Genomic DNA, 12,059 nt, shown 5'->3' with positions numbered 1-12,059 from the left:
TTACTTTGGCAATAGAATGATTTGAAAGCAGTGGTGTCCTAAACCAGTGGTCGGCAAACTCATTAGTCAACAGAGCCAAATATCAACAGTACAACGATTGAAATTTCTTTTGAGAGCCAAATTTTTTAAACTTCTTCTAACGCCACTTCTTCAAAATAGACTCGCCCAGGCCGTGGTATTTTGTGGAAGAGCCACACTCAAGGGGCCAAAGAGCCGCATGTGGCTCGCGAGCCGCAGTTTGCCGACCACGGTCCTAGACCATATTTGCGCCTAGGTTTCATGAGACTTTGCATGTTTCCTCTTATGCTTTGCCACTGCCATAAGAAGTACATGCTGGAGCTAGTCCGCTGGCCCCAGAGGAAGATGGGAGATGCATGGGCAGAGTTGTCCCAGTTCAGGATGCCCAGCCCGGGGTAGAACTACCTAGTAAATGAGCAGATGCGGGATGGAACGCACTGGAGATAAACAGAGCCAGCAAACAAAAGCCAGCTCAGTTCAGCCGATCCTCAGCTAACTCACAGTGGCATACACTTTGGATTTGAATTACTTTTTTCTTTACCCCCAAGTTTTGGGGTTTCACATTATTCAGAATAGTTAGTTAACTTAAATATGAATAAAAAAATATAATAAACAATCATGTGTTCTAAAAATGTTCCAAACCACAAGGAGAGAAGAAAAGTCTTCTCTCCTAAACCTCTAATACTTTTTCCTTTTGCATTAGTCTCAGCTTAAGTAACATTTTATCTTAGACCTGAATAAAAAGTGAACTATTATATGAAAAGTGCCAAGGGGAGAACACTTGAATATAGAAAACCAACATGCAAAGATCCAACTTAAGGAAAAAGTTTGACTTGCTTTAGAAACAACTGTATCTTTCCATGTAGCCAGCAGAATGAATGAGTTGGATGGACAAGCCCTGCAGCACAGGGTAAGGAGTTCTTGCTTTTTTGAAAAAAAGCAATGGTTTTCCATGAACACAATTTATTTTATGTTATGGAAAAAAATCACAGTGACTACTTTACATCATGGATTGTAGAAATGTAAAAACAATTCAGAATATAAATTATGCCATTTTGGACAAAGGTGGGGGAAAAAGAATGGAATGGAAACAACTGTACAACATAATGGTATACTGTATATAAGACACAACCTATGGAACTTTTTGTTGAAGTGGCAGTAGTAAAGGGTAGAAATCCCAAATAGCTTAGTTTGTGTATGTGTATGTGTTATAGTGTTATGATCATAAGGAAACCCCTCTAATGTGTGAAATGATTATGGTGTGAAATGTTGGCTGTGTGGAGACCCCAATACTCTGTAACTTCCAAAATGTTATAAACATGGTGAACGCCCCAGCCCCGCTATCTTGATGTGAACACCCTAAGCCCTTAAAGTGTAAACGCCCTGCTCCTAGCATAAGGCACACCGTCTGGCCCACACCGATAAGACACAAATTGTTTACCACCGGCTATATAAATACCAGACCGTCTTCAGTCCACGTCTCCTGCCTGATAGAGGAGGACTCCATGTCGCTCCGTGAGACGAGGCCCTGAATGACTGCTCTGATGTGTGAGCCTGAACCAACTGCAGTTGCCTGTCTGTCTCCCTCTTTGTCGTCCGTCATTCGGTGTGCATCGCCGGGTGACCTTTGCCGGAGCCTAGGACCCACTAGGAATAGGTAAATAAACCTTGTGTGATTGCATACTCATTCTTTCTTGTGTGTTCATGTGTTCCGGTTCGGCTCAGCTGTCTAGATATTAAAGTACCAGGGGATAGGCCGTTATTGCTGACCCCTGGTCACCTGCATTTGTCTCACTAAATCTAGGCAGATAATTAATTAATTGGGGCATAATTGGGTAAGTGTGTGTGTGTGTGTTTGATCTACCATATAATGGATAAGCCCACTTACTGATCTGGACAAAAAGGTAAGGGAGCCCGGCCAGTGTGGTTGAGTGTTTGAACATTGACCTATGAACCAGGAAGTCACAGATTGTGGGCTCTATCCCCAATGTAGGGCGTGCAGGAGGCAGCTGATCAATGATTCTCTCTCATCATTGATGTTTCTATCTCTCTTTCCCTTCCTCCCTGAAATCAATAAAAATATTTTTAAAAAAGAGGTAAGGGAAATACTCTCTTTGGGAGAAAAACAATTTGAGAAAAATCAATCACCTTAACCCTTTGCACTCGCTTGCTTTTTTCTTGATTCCTGCTACCGATGCTAACCATGTCGAGTCACACTAGACATCCGAGTGCAAAAGTTTAACCCATTATGCCTTCGATGTCAATTATATAAGCATCTATAATAATAAAAGGGTAATATGCTAATTAGACCAGACGTCCTTCCTGTTGAAGCTGAGGCCAAAGGGAAGCCGGTGTTGGCAGCCGGGGGAAGGAAGGCCCACTCTTGCACAAATTTTCGTGCATTGGGCCTCTAGTGTGTAATAAAAAAGCAGAGACTTAGATGTGGGTGTGAAATTTAAGTGTGTTTTCTGAACAGGAAATATAAATTTGAGATATATCAGCTTAAATTTAAGGTAATGGGAATGGTGCAAGCTCGTTTGGGAGAGAACTGCAAGAATAAAGAAAGTGAAAGATTTGAATACTACAGCACTATTAGTCTAAAGCAGCCCAGGATCTGTGTAAAAGAAAGTGATGGTAAAAGGAGAGAAACAGCCGAAAGGAAGAGAAAAGTTGGGAGAGCTAGGCAATAGAGAAATCAAGAGAGAAGTGATATAAACGGGCAGCCCTGGTGAATTCTGTTAAGCTGGGTGAGGTTAGTAAAGGTTGGTTTGATTTGGCAGGATGGACATGACTGGTTAACTTGAGAATAAAGTTTCAATAAAATATGAAAGGATGGGATTGTTATTCTAGTGGATTCAAGAATATATTGAATGTGAGAATATGAAGCACATGAGTTATGACACTTTGTTGGGCATCATTACCTGAAACAGAGATCAGGAAAAAATGAAGCCTTATGTCATCAGAGAAGTGAGTTTCAACAAATTATTTTTTCTGTGAAGGGAAATATTAAGCACTGTCTTTCTTTCTTTTGTTTTTTTTAAATATATTTTATTGATTTTTTACAGAGAGGAAAGGAGAGGGACAGAGAGCTAGAAACATTGATGAGAGAGAAACATCGACCAGCTGCCTCCTGCACACACCCCACCGGGGATGTGCCCGCAACCAATGTACATGCCCTTGACCGGAATCAAACCCGGGACCTATCAGTCTTCAGACCGACGCTCTATCCACTGAGCCAAACCGGTTTTGGCATGCACTGTCTTTCTTGAAGGAAGTTATCATTTTGAAAGAGTGAAATACCTAAAAAGGTGATAGGATTGGGTTCCAAAGCACAGATATAAGAGTTTCCATTGAAAGTAAAAGAGACCCTTTTCATGAGGAAAAATCTCAGAAGTTGGACAAATATTTTGAATAGGTAATGATGAGCATGGCAATATCACAGAATTCATCTTACTTTCTAGAACAGAGTATAATTGAAAAACAACCCAAATATCTTGATAGGCATGTATTAACAAGACATCCAATCTAATAAAAGAGTAATATGCAAATTGTCCATGTCTCCGGTTAAACCCACAAGCCACACCCACCAGCCAATCAGGAGCAAGTATGCAAATGAACCCAACCAAGATGGCTGTGGCCATGGAGCGAACAGGAGGCTTGGGTTTCCCTGGCAATGAAGAATGCCAAGCTTCCTGCACACCCTGACCCGCCCTGGACTCCACTCAAGGCTACAACGTTTCAATTATAGAAGATAAATAAATCCCAACAAAAATGGCTGCAGCCACGGAGTGAACAGGAGGCTTGGGGTTCCCCGGCAATGGAGGAAGCCAAGCTTCCTGCACACCCTGGCCAGCCCAGGCCTCCACTCAAGGCAACAAAGTTTCAATTATAGAAGGTAAATAAATCCCAGGTACCAGGCCTCTGCTTGGGTTGCCGGAGGGCGTAGCCAGCCTGCAAACCCACAGGCCCCTCGCCCAGGCCGCCCCATGCCCCAAGGGTACCCCCAAACTGATCCAGGACACCCTTCAGGGCAAACCAGCTGGCCCCCACCCATGCAGCAGGCCTCTATCCTATCTAATAAAATAGTAATATGCAAATTGACTATCACTCCAACACACGAGATGGCTGCCCCCATGTAGTAAAAGATGGCTGTCCCCATGTGGACACACGATGGCCGCCACAAGATGGCCAGCAGGGGAGGGAAGTTGGGAGGGACCAGGCCTGCAAGGGAGGGCAGTTGTGGGCAATCAAGCCTGCAGGGTAGGGCAGTTAGGGGTGACCAAGCCAGCAGAGGAGGGAAGTTGGGGACAACTTGGACTGCAGGGAAGGGCAATTGGGGGGACCCAGGCCTGCAAGGGAGAGCAGTTGAGGTGGACCAGGCCTGCAGGGAAGGGCAGTTAGGGGTGACCAGGCCTGCAGGTGAGGGCAGTTAGGGGCAAACAGGCTGGCAGGAGATCAGTTAGGCATCAATCACGCTGGCAGGGGAGTGGTTAGTGGGTGATCAGGCTGACAGGCAGAAGCAGTTAGGGGTAATCAGGAAGGCAGGCAGGTGAGCAGTTGGGAGCCAGAAGTCCTGGATTGTGAGAGGGATGTTCGACTGCCCGTTTAGGCCCGATCCCGGTAGGGCCTAAACGGGCAGTCGGACATCCCTCGAGGAGTCCCAGATTGGAGAGGGTTCAAGCTGGGCTGAGGGACACACCCCTGCCCCCCCCCCCCGTGCACGAATTTCATGCACCGGGCCTCTAGTTTAGAATATATTGCTAAAGTGTGAAACCTTATAACTACTTGTATATACATACACATGCCAAAACATTGCAGAAATTAATATTACCATGCAGATTAAGATTATAGAGCATCTCACTAAATTGTAGGAGCTCTTTAGTAAAAATAACACATATAAAGGGACAAAAGGTATCACTTGTAACTGTGTGATCAAAATAAGAAATTGACTGTTGTGCACTAATTGCTCTAATAATAATTACATGTTAATTGATGGAAGTTCAACAGTAAAATAAATTTAAACAAGAAGTATAAGGCAAATCTGTTTCAAAGAAGCGACACCAGATTCTAACACTACAGAATATTAGGAAAGAGCTATGTCATTGGGCTTTACAAAACATTAGGCCATGGCACATTGAAACTGTTTTACTTGAATTCATAATACACACAAAAAACCTTCTCCTAATATGTCTAACCTAGAGGCCCAATGCTAAACTGCTTAGGAGGTGTGAGAAGATTTGATGAATGAAAAAGCTAACATCCCTTAAAATATAATCAATTAGCATTCTGGTTTTTATACAGGAGTGGGAAAAAGTAATTTAATAATAACAAATAATTCAATAATTAATAAGTAAATAACAAAATAATGAATTCTGAGTTTCATGTATTCACAACTGTAAACCTACTTTTGCCCACCCATGTATAATCTAAAGTTAGTTACTATTAACCTGTCTTCAAGAAACTTTTCATTTGGGGGTACTCTCTAGAGAACAACAGTTTCTGCATCTGAAAATTGGACCCAAAATTGAAACATTATTCAACCTGAAAGTTTCCTGTCGCAACTAATAGCAAAAGTCCAGATTATGTTTCTATCAATACAGCCCTATGAAATATGACAGAATATGCCCTTTTTAGTAATCTGATCATTTCAGAACTGTCAGTCTGAAATAAAATGGGGGTTTCTTCTGTTTGTAAGCAAAATAAAGAATCTGAAAATGTGTAGTTTCTTTATCAGAATAACCCCCTCTCTTTTACACACTTTGCACAGAGATTTCTAATGTAAGGGCTAGTATTAGTTGTTAAATGCTTTTAGAATAAATATAGTTTTATTCAAATTTATAGAAAAAAAAACCCTGTATTTAAATATGTTTGGAAATGGTAGGTATAATGGTAGGCATGTGTCCTTTGACTCTTACTATTTCAATTTTAATTTTCTTTGCAACCTAACACCCTTGAGATATCTGCAACATAAGGGCTAGATATCAGCTATGCTTGGTTCCCAAGAGTCTTATTTGTGGAGTCGGAATTGAATTTCAACTCAAGGAGAACTAAATAGTTCTGCTTAAGTAACCTTGGATTTCTGCCTAGTCATAGAAATAAAAACTCATAAAAAGGGTAAATAGAAATGTTAGAAAAAAATAAACTATTCAAAACTATATTAGGAGACTAAATATAGAATAATTTAATGCTATTTAAAATTTTAGAAGTGGAATAGCTCTATTAAGCTGCTCATCAAACAATAAAAAATAGATGACAATATTCTTAGTAGATAACTATCAAATAATCTATAATAATAAAAGCGTAATATGCTAATTAGACCACACATCCTTCTGGATGACCTTCCTGATGAAGCCAAGGCTGCGAGGGTCCCAGGTGCCAGAGGGAAGCTGCTCATGGCAGCCAGGGGAAGGAAGGCCTACTCTTGCACGAATTTCATGCATCGGGCCTCTAGGTTTTATAATAAAATTCATTTATTTCCTTTTATAAATCTTCAAAAGGTAAACATGGCATCTTAATATTTTATGAACTTTCATATACAGTTTTTTGCAAATGATAATATTAATTTGATATTTTGAAAACATCCAGAAAGTATAATATCTGGTAACCATTTGCCTAAATAATATAGATTCTAAATTGGGATTAATGGTAAAACCTAAAAAAAAATTAGAATTGTAGTCCACAGTTTTCAACAGTAAACCAGTGTAAATTGAAGCTAGAGTATATGTAACTGGACAAGACATTTAAAAATATTCTTCAAATTCTACTCTTCCCCATAATAAAGACTATATAGGGGTGATGTGTGAGACTGCAAGAAAACTGATACACATACAAAAGCAGTCTGTAACAGGTAATATAAGCTAACATTTATTGAGCAGTTATAATGTACTGCATTGTGCTTTAAGTGTCTTCTAAATGCTAGTTCATTACATACTCAAAACAACTGCGTGAGATCACTATTATTTGTAGGCTATTTTTACAGAGGAGAAAACTGAGCACAGAGTAATGGAAATGTCATCAAGGAGCTCATTAGTGCAAGAGATTAAAATATAACCTAGGTTCGTTACATAATATTTATAAGCTCCTTTTCTAAGCAGTAGACAATATTGGAGTCTTTCTATATTCAATCAACAATATTTATTTGAGGGAGTACAGGAAATAAAAATATTAAAGGAGAAGAAACAGCAAAAGTTAAAAAATTATTTAGATATCAATTTAGTTAGGGCAGTGGTTGGCAAACTCATTAATCAACAGAGCCAAATATTAACAGTACAATGATTGAAATTTCTTTTGACAGCCAAATTTTTTAAACTTAAACTTCTTCTAATGCCGCTTTTTCAAAATAGACTCGCCCAGGCCGTGGTATTTTGTGGAAGAGCCACACTCAAGGGGCCAAAGAGCCACATGTGGCTCGCGAGCCGCAGTTTGCCTACCACGGAGTTAGGGAAATGAATAAGCAAAAAAGGAAAAATAAAGTATTTCAAACTAATATGATCGATGGCCAGAGAATATGTTTACATTAACTCTATGTCAAAATTGAAAATAAAATGCCTTATATTGAAATAAGATGGAAATTCATTATTCAAATTAGAATAAATGGGCCAACAAAGAGGTAAACAAGTTATAAAGATAGCAAACAGTCACTTTCAGTAGCAATTACCTTTATTCCCATATTTTTATTTTCTTCAAGAGAAGCTACTTTAAACCAATTACCCAGTTCATCATCTGGCACTCAATTCCCCTATGATTATGTAGGTATAGACTCAAGAAAATCAGTCATATTTAAGTACATTGGAAGAGTTATTTTTCATTTCAATAACAAAATTTCACTCCTCAGAAGCATTTATTATTTTGATTACAGTTTGTCCATTTCACCATAATAAATTAATTGAAAATGTATGCACTGAAAATCTTACAGTGACTTACTTGGAGAAACATCAGTTGGCTTGAAGTCTAGGGGATTTCTCTCACATGTCATACCTAGGTACTTGCAGACACAGAACGTGAGTGGTAAAGCAGATTTATTTGAGATTTTGCCTCCCAAACAGCTGTATTTGTAGGTTTGACTGGGATCAAGTTTAATCCATATACACCCTGTGGGATACTTCAGCAGCTTGGCCTTGTCTTTAACCAACCAACCAACCAAACACCTGTGGCATAGCTCAGATTCATTAAAAAAGTTAAGGTTCCCTTTGTTCATTTTTGGGACACAATGTATCCCACAAGCCATGCATCCAGAAAATAATCTTTCCAAAACATGCGGATCTTGTCACTTGATAAAGAGCATAGTGTGCTTCATAAAAGGGGTGGCACACAGAGCGCAGAGCCATTTTGGAAGGCTTTTGAATTTTCTGAACCAAAGCGATCCAGTGAAACAAAAGCATCTAACTGAAGTAAAACTCTGGCATAAGAAATCATGTTTCCCCATCTGTTAGTTACTCCTCTAAGTTACTAAAATATCATACATTCTAATATTCCCGAGTTCTAGAAATGCTATGGAACCATTTAAAACATGTTTTATTTCTTTGAAATAGTCACATAAAAGCTATTAGGATGTTTAGTCTCTATTTAGTAGTCTAATAAAAGAGTGTCCCTAAGCCAGGATTTAGCTATTCATTTCAGGGCTAAATGACACCAGACCACCCAGAAACTACACTCTCTTCCTGGGTCAGGACTGTGATTTGGGAAGGTCACTACTATATGCCAGGCTGTTAGATGAATTTGAGCCAAAAAATGGGGAAAAGTTTACAGGTGTTCTGTACCTTTATTAAGGCATGGAAATGACCATGTTCTGATTGAATCTCTATGATTGGTTAGCTGTGTGATCTGGAGCCAGTCATTTGGTCCTCAGTTTACCGATATCTTCTTCTATATAAGAACGGGTTTTTGTCAATCATTTTTACATTCTCAAGTGTCATATTTGCATGACATTTAGCAGTAAAGTTCTTAGTCAATGTAAATATGCTAACTTGGCTATATGGAATGTGATACAGTTATAAAATGCAAGTTATAGACAAAGACTTCTGATTTTAAATAGGAGACTGCTTTCTCTCTATCTTTACTTGATTAGTATTAACCATCCTTAATGAATTATCTCCTTTGTATTAGAAGACCCAATGATTCCACTTCTTGGAATTTATCCAATGAAACCTGAAACACTAATTTAAAAGACATATGCACCCCTATGTTCATTGCAGTGTTATTTATAATAGCCAAGATTTGGAAGCAGTCCAAGTGTCCATTAGTAGAAAAGAGAATAAAACAGTTATGTACATTTATACAATGAAATACCACTCAGCCATAAAAAAAGAAGAAAATTTTACCCTTTGAGACAGCATGGATGGACCTGGAGAATATTATGCTAAGTGAAATAAGCCAGTCAGAGAAAGACAAGTACAATATGATTTTACTCATATGTGGAATCTAGTGAACAAGCTGAACTAACAGGTAAATTAGGAATAGAATCATAAATAGACAGCAGGCTGACAGCTAAGGGAGGTAGGACAAGCGGGGTAGAGAGATTGAGCAAAAAAATAAAAAAAGAGAAAGAACTCATTCAGGGACATGGATAACCATGTGGTGATTATGGGGTGGGGGGAGTAGGTTAGTAGTTGGAAGTGGAGGAGGATATAGGGGGAATAAATGGTAATGGAAAAAAATAAAAATAAATCAAGAAAAAGAACAATAATAATTAAATTAAAAAGAAGGCAATTACAGTCTTGATCAGGGTATATTAAGCTTGCCATTAAGGGTCCAATTAAACTATACTAGATTTTCAATAAATTCAACTTTTATAAGCAAATTTGGTCTATAGAATAAAAATATATCAGATGATATCTTTAACATGAATATATTTTGAAAAAATTTCTGGTTATTCTTTGTCTTTCTTTTCAAAAGTTTGAATCCTATATTCAAACCTTCTTAATTATGTTTTTTTTTTTACTGTTGAACTTTGCAATATAACCTTCTTATTATTCTCAAATATCTCTTAATTTTGCTGTTTTTAACATTTAATATTGATGTGGTATTTCTAATTCCAATTTCATCACGAGCTATGGGAAAATTTCAGAGAAACATAAAATAATATAACAACAAAAAATAATATAACAACAAACACACCAAAAATAATGCAGTCAAAAAATAAAAAAAAATAAAGAACCCATGGACATGGACAACAGTGTGGTGATTGTGGGGCTGGATGGGGGTGGGTGGAAGTGGAAGAGGGCACAGAGAGGAGAACGGTGATGGAAAAAAATAAAATAGAAAACAAAAATAAAGAACGCAGTGATTACACTGGGGGCGTTTGTTCACTGAGGCTACAAGTAAACTCAAAATAGGCAGAGTAAACACTTCTAATTCTCTGCAACTCTTATTTGTTCTTAAATGATACTTTAGAATTTCTTTTTTTAATTTGGCATATATTTTCAACTCTAGTCACAATTTTATTCCTAATGTTAGCATATAAATGGGCTATTGCTTCCTAAATAGTATCATGTTTAACATTTGAAACAATTAAGCACAATATTTGTTATTTCCTTCTGATTGCTTTAAAGTTATACAAAGAAACCATAAAAATGTTATCAACAATAAGTAAATCCTATATAATAAAAGGGTAATATGCAAATTGACCCTAACGGTGGAATGACCAGGAACAACGCATACTGTATGCGCTGTGATGCATACTGACCACCAGGGGACAGACGCTCAACGCAGAAGCTGCCCTCTGGTGGTCAGTGCGCTCCCACAGGGGGAGCTCTGCTCAGCCACAAGCTGGGCTGACAGCTGTGAGCGTAGCAGCAGTGGCAGAAGTGGCAGAAGCTTCTCCTGCCTCCTCGGCAGCACTAAGGATGTCCGACTGCGACTTAGGTCCACTCCCTGGAAGCAGACCTAAATCGCAGTCGGACATCCCTCAAGGGCTCCCGGGCTGCCAGAGAGATGTCTGACTGCCAGCTTAGGCCCAATCCCCCAGGGGTCCAGACTACAAGAGGGCACAGGATGGGCTGAGGGACCCCCCCCTCACCGTCCCCCAAGTGCATGAATTTTCATGCACCGGGCCTCTAGTATATAGATAAATGCAGATTTTAAATCAGAGTGGAAAGAAGTTAGGATGGTAGAATGTATTTGTAGATTCAGATTGTATATATAGATTCACACTAAAGCTCTTCCTCCTTTAAGAAATTGTTAATTGAGGTCTTCAATAATTTCTTTGTGTTGAATTAACTCAAGTACTGCATGTTTTAGTAGTATTACATTTACTACCATATGTTGTACTATAAAAAGAGGCTTGACTCTTTTCATCATCTCATTTTTCCAGTATATGAAATGCATCCAAATAGTAGACCTGAGGTCCTGGCTTTACTCGATGGCTTTCTGACCATGTAAAACATCAGCCTGTTTGTTACTTTGTGATCCTTGACTTGTACAAATGCAATTGTTTATGACTGTTATTATTAGAAGTTGTTGTTGAAATATATAAGATTCCTGGTATTCTGACTTTAAAAACAAACAAACAAACAAGGTTTTGGGGGTAAAACAAAACTGGATTTAAATTCTGAATCTGCCACTTTATCACTATGTAAATTTGGCCAAATTACTTAACATTTTGAGCTTTAGTTTCTTCATCTGTAGACTCCTTAGAGCTCTTACACGGGTTCTTGGCATGCTATATAAAGCCCCTAGCTTACAGATAACAAGCCATAAATGATCACTATTTTTAATAGTCACAAGATCACATTTCCAGAAAGCTCTCTAGCTCCTCTTGTACAACCAAAGATTGTTCATCTCTCCCTGGCCAGATGGCTCAGTTTGTTGGCACATTGTCTTGTACACCAAAAGGTTGCTGGTTCTATTCCCAGTCAAGGCACATACCCAGGTTGTCGATTCCATCCCCTGTTGGGTCCTGTATGGAGACAACCAATCAGTGTTTCTCTCCCACATTGATATTTCCCCCTATCTCTATCCCCTCCCTCCTCTTTCTCTAAAAAAAAAAAAAAATCAATTAAGACATAACCTCAGGTGAAGATTAAAATATATAAATACTACAG

The 12,059-nt window shown here is 38.7% G+C and overlaps 1 protein-coding gene across 1 annotated transcript in view; it reads right to left on the bottom strand.

Moving 5' to 3' along the window:
- The window catches only part of CDH18 (cadherin 18), a 212,716-nt gene that overhangs the window by 41,385 nt on the left and 159,272 nt on the right, over nt 1-12,059 (bottom strand). The window lies entirely within an intron of this gene.

The sequence above is a fragment of the Cnephaeus nilssonii genome (assembly GCF_951640355.1).
Source record: "Cnephaeus nilssonii genome assembly, chromosome: 2".
In the NCBI taxonomy this organism is placed as follows: Eukaryota; Metazoa; Chordata; class Mammalia; order Chiroptera; family Vespertilionidae; genus Cnephaeus; species Cnephaeus nilssonii.
This window is presented reverse-complemented; position numbering and strand designations above follow the sequence as displayed.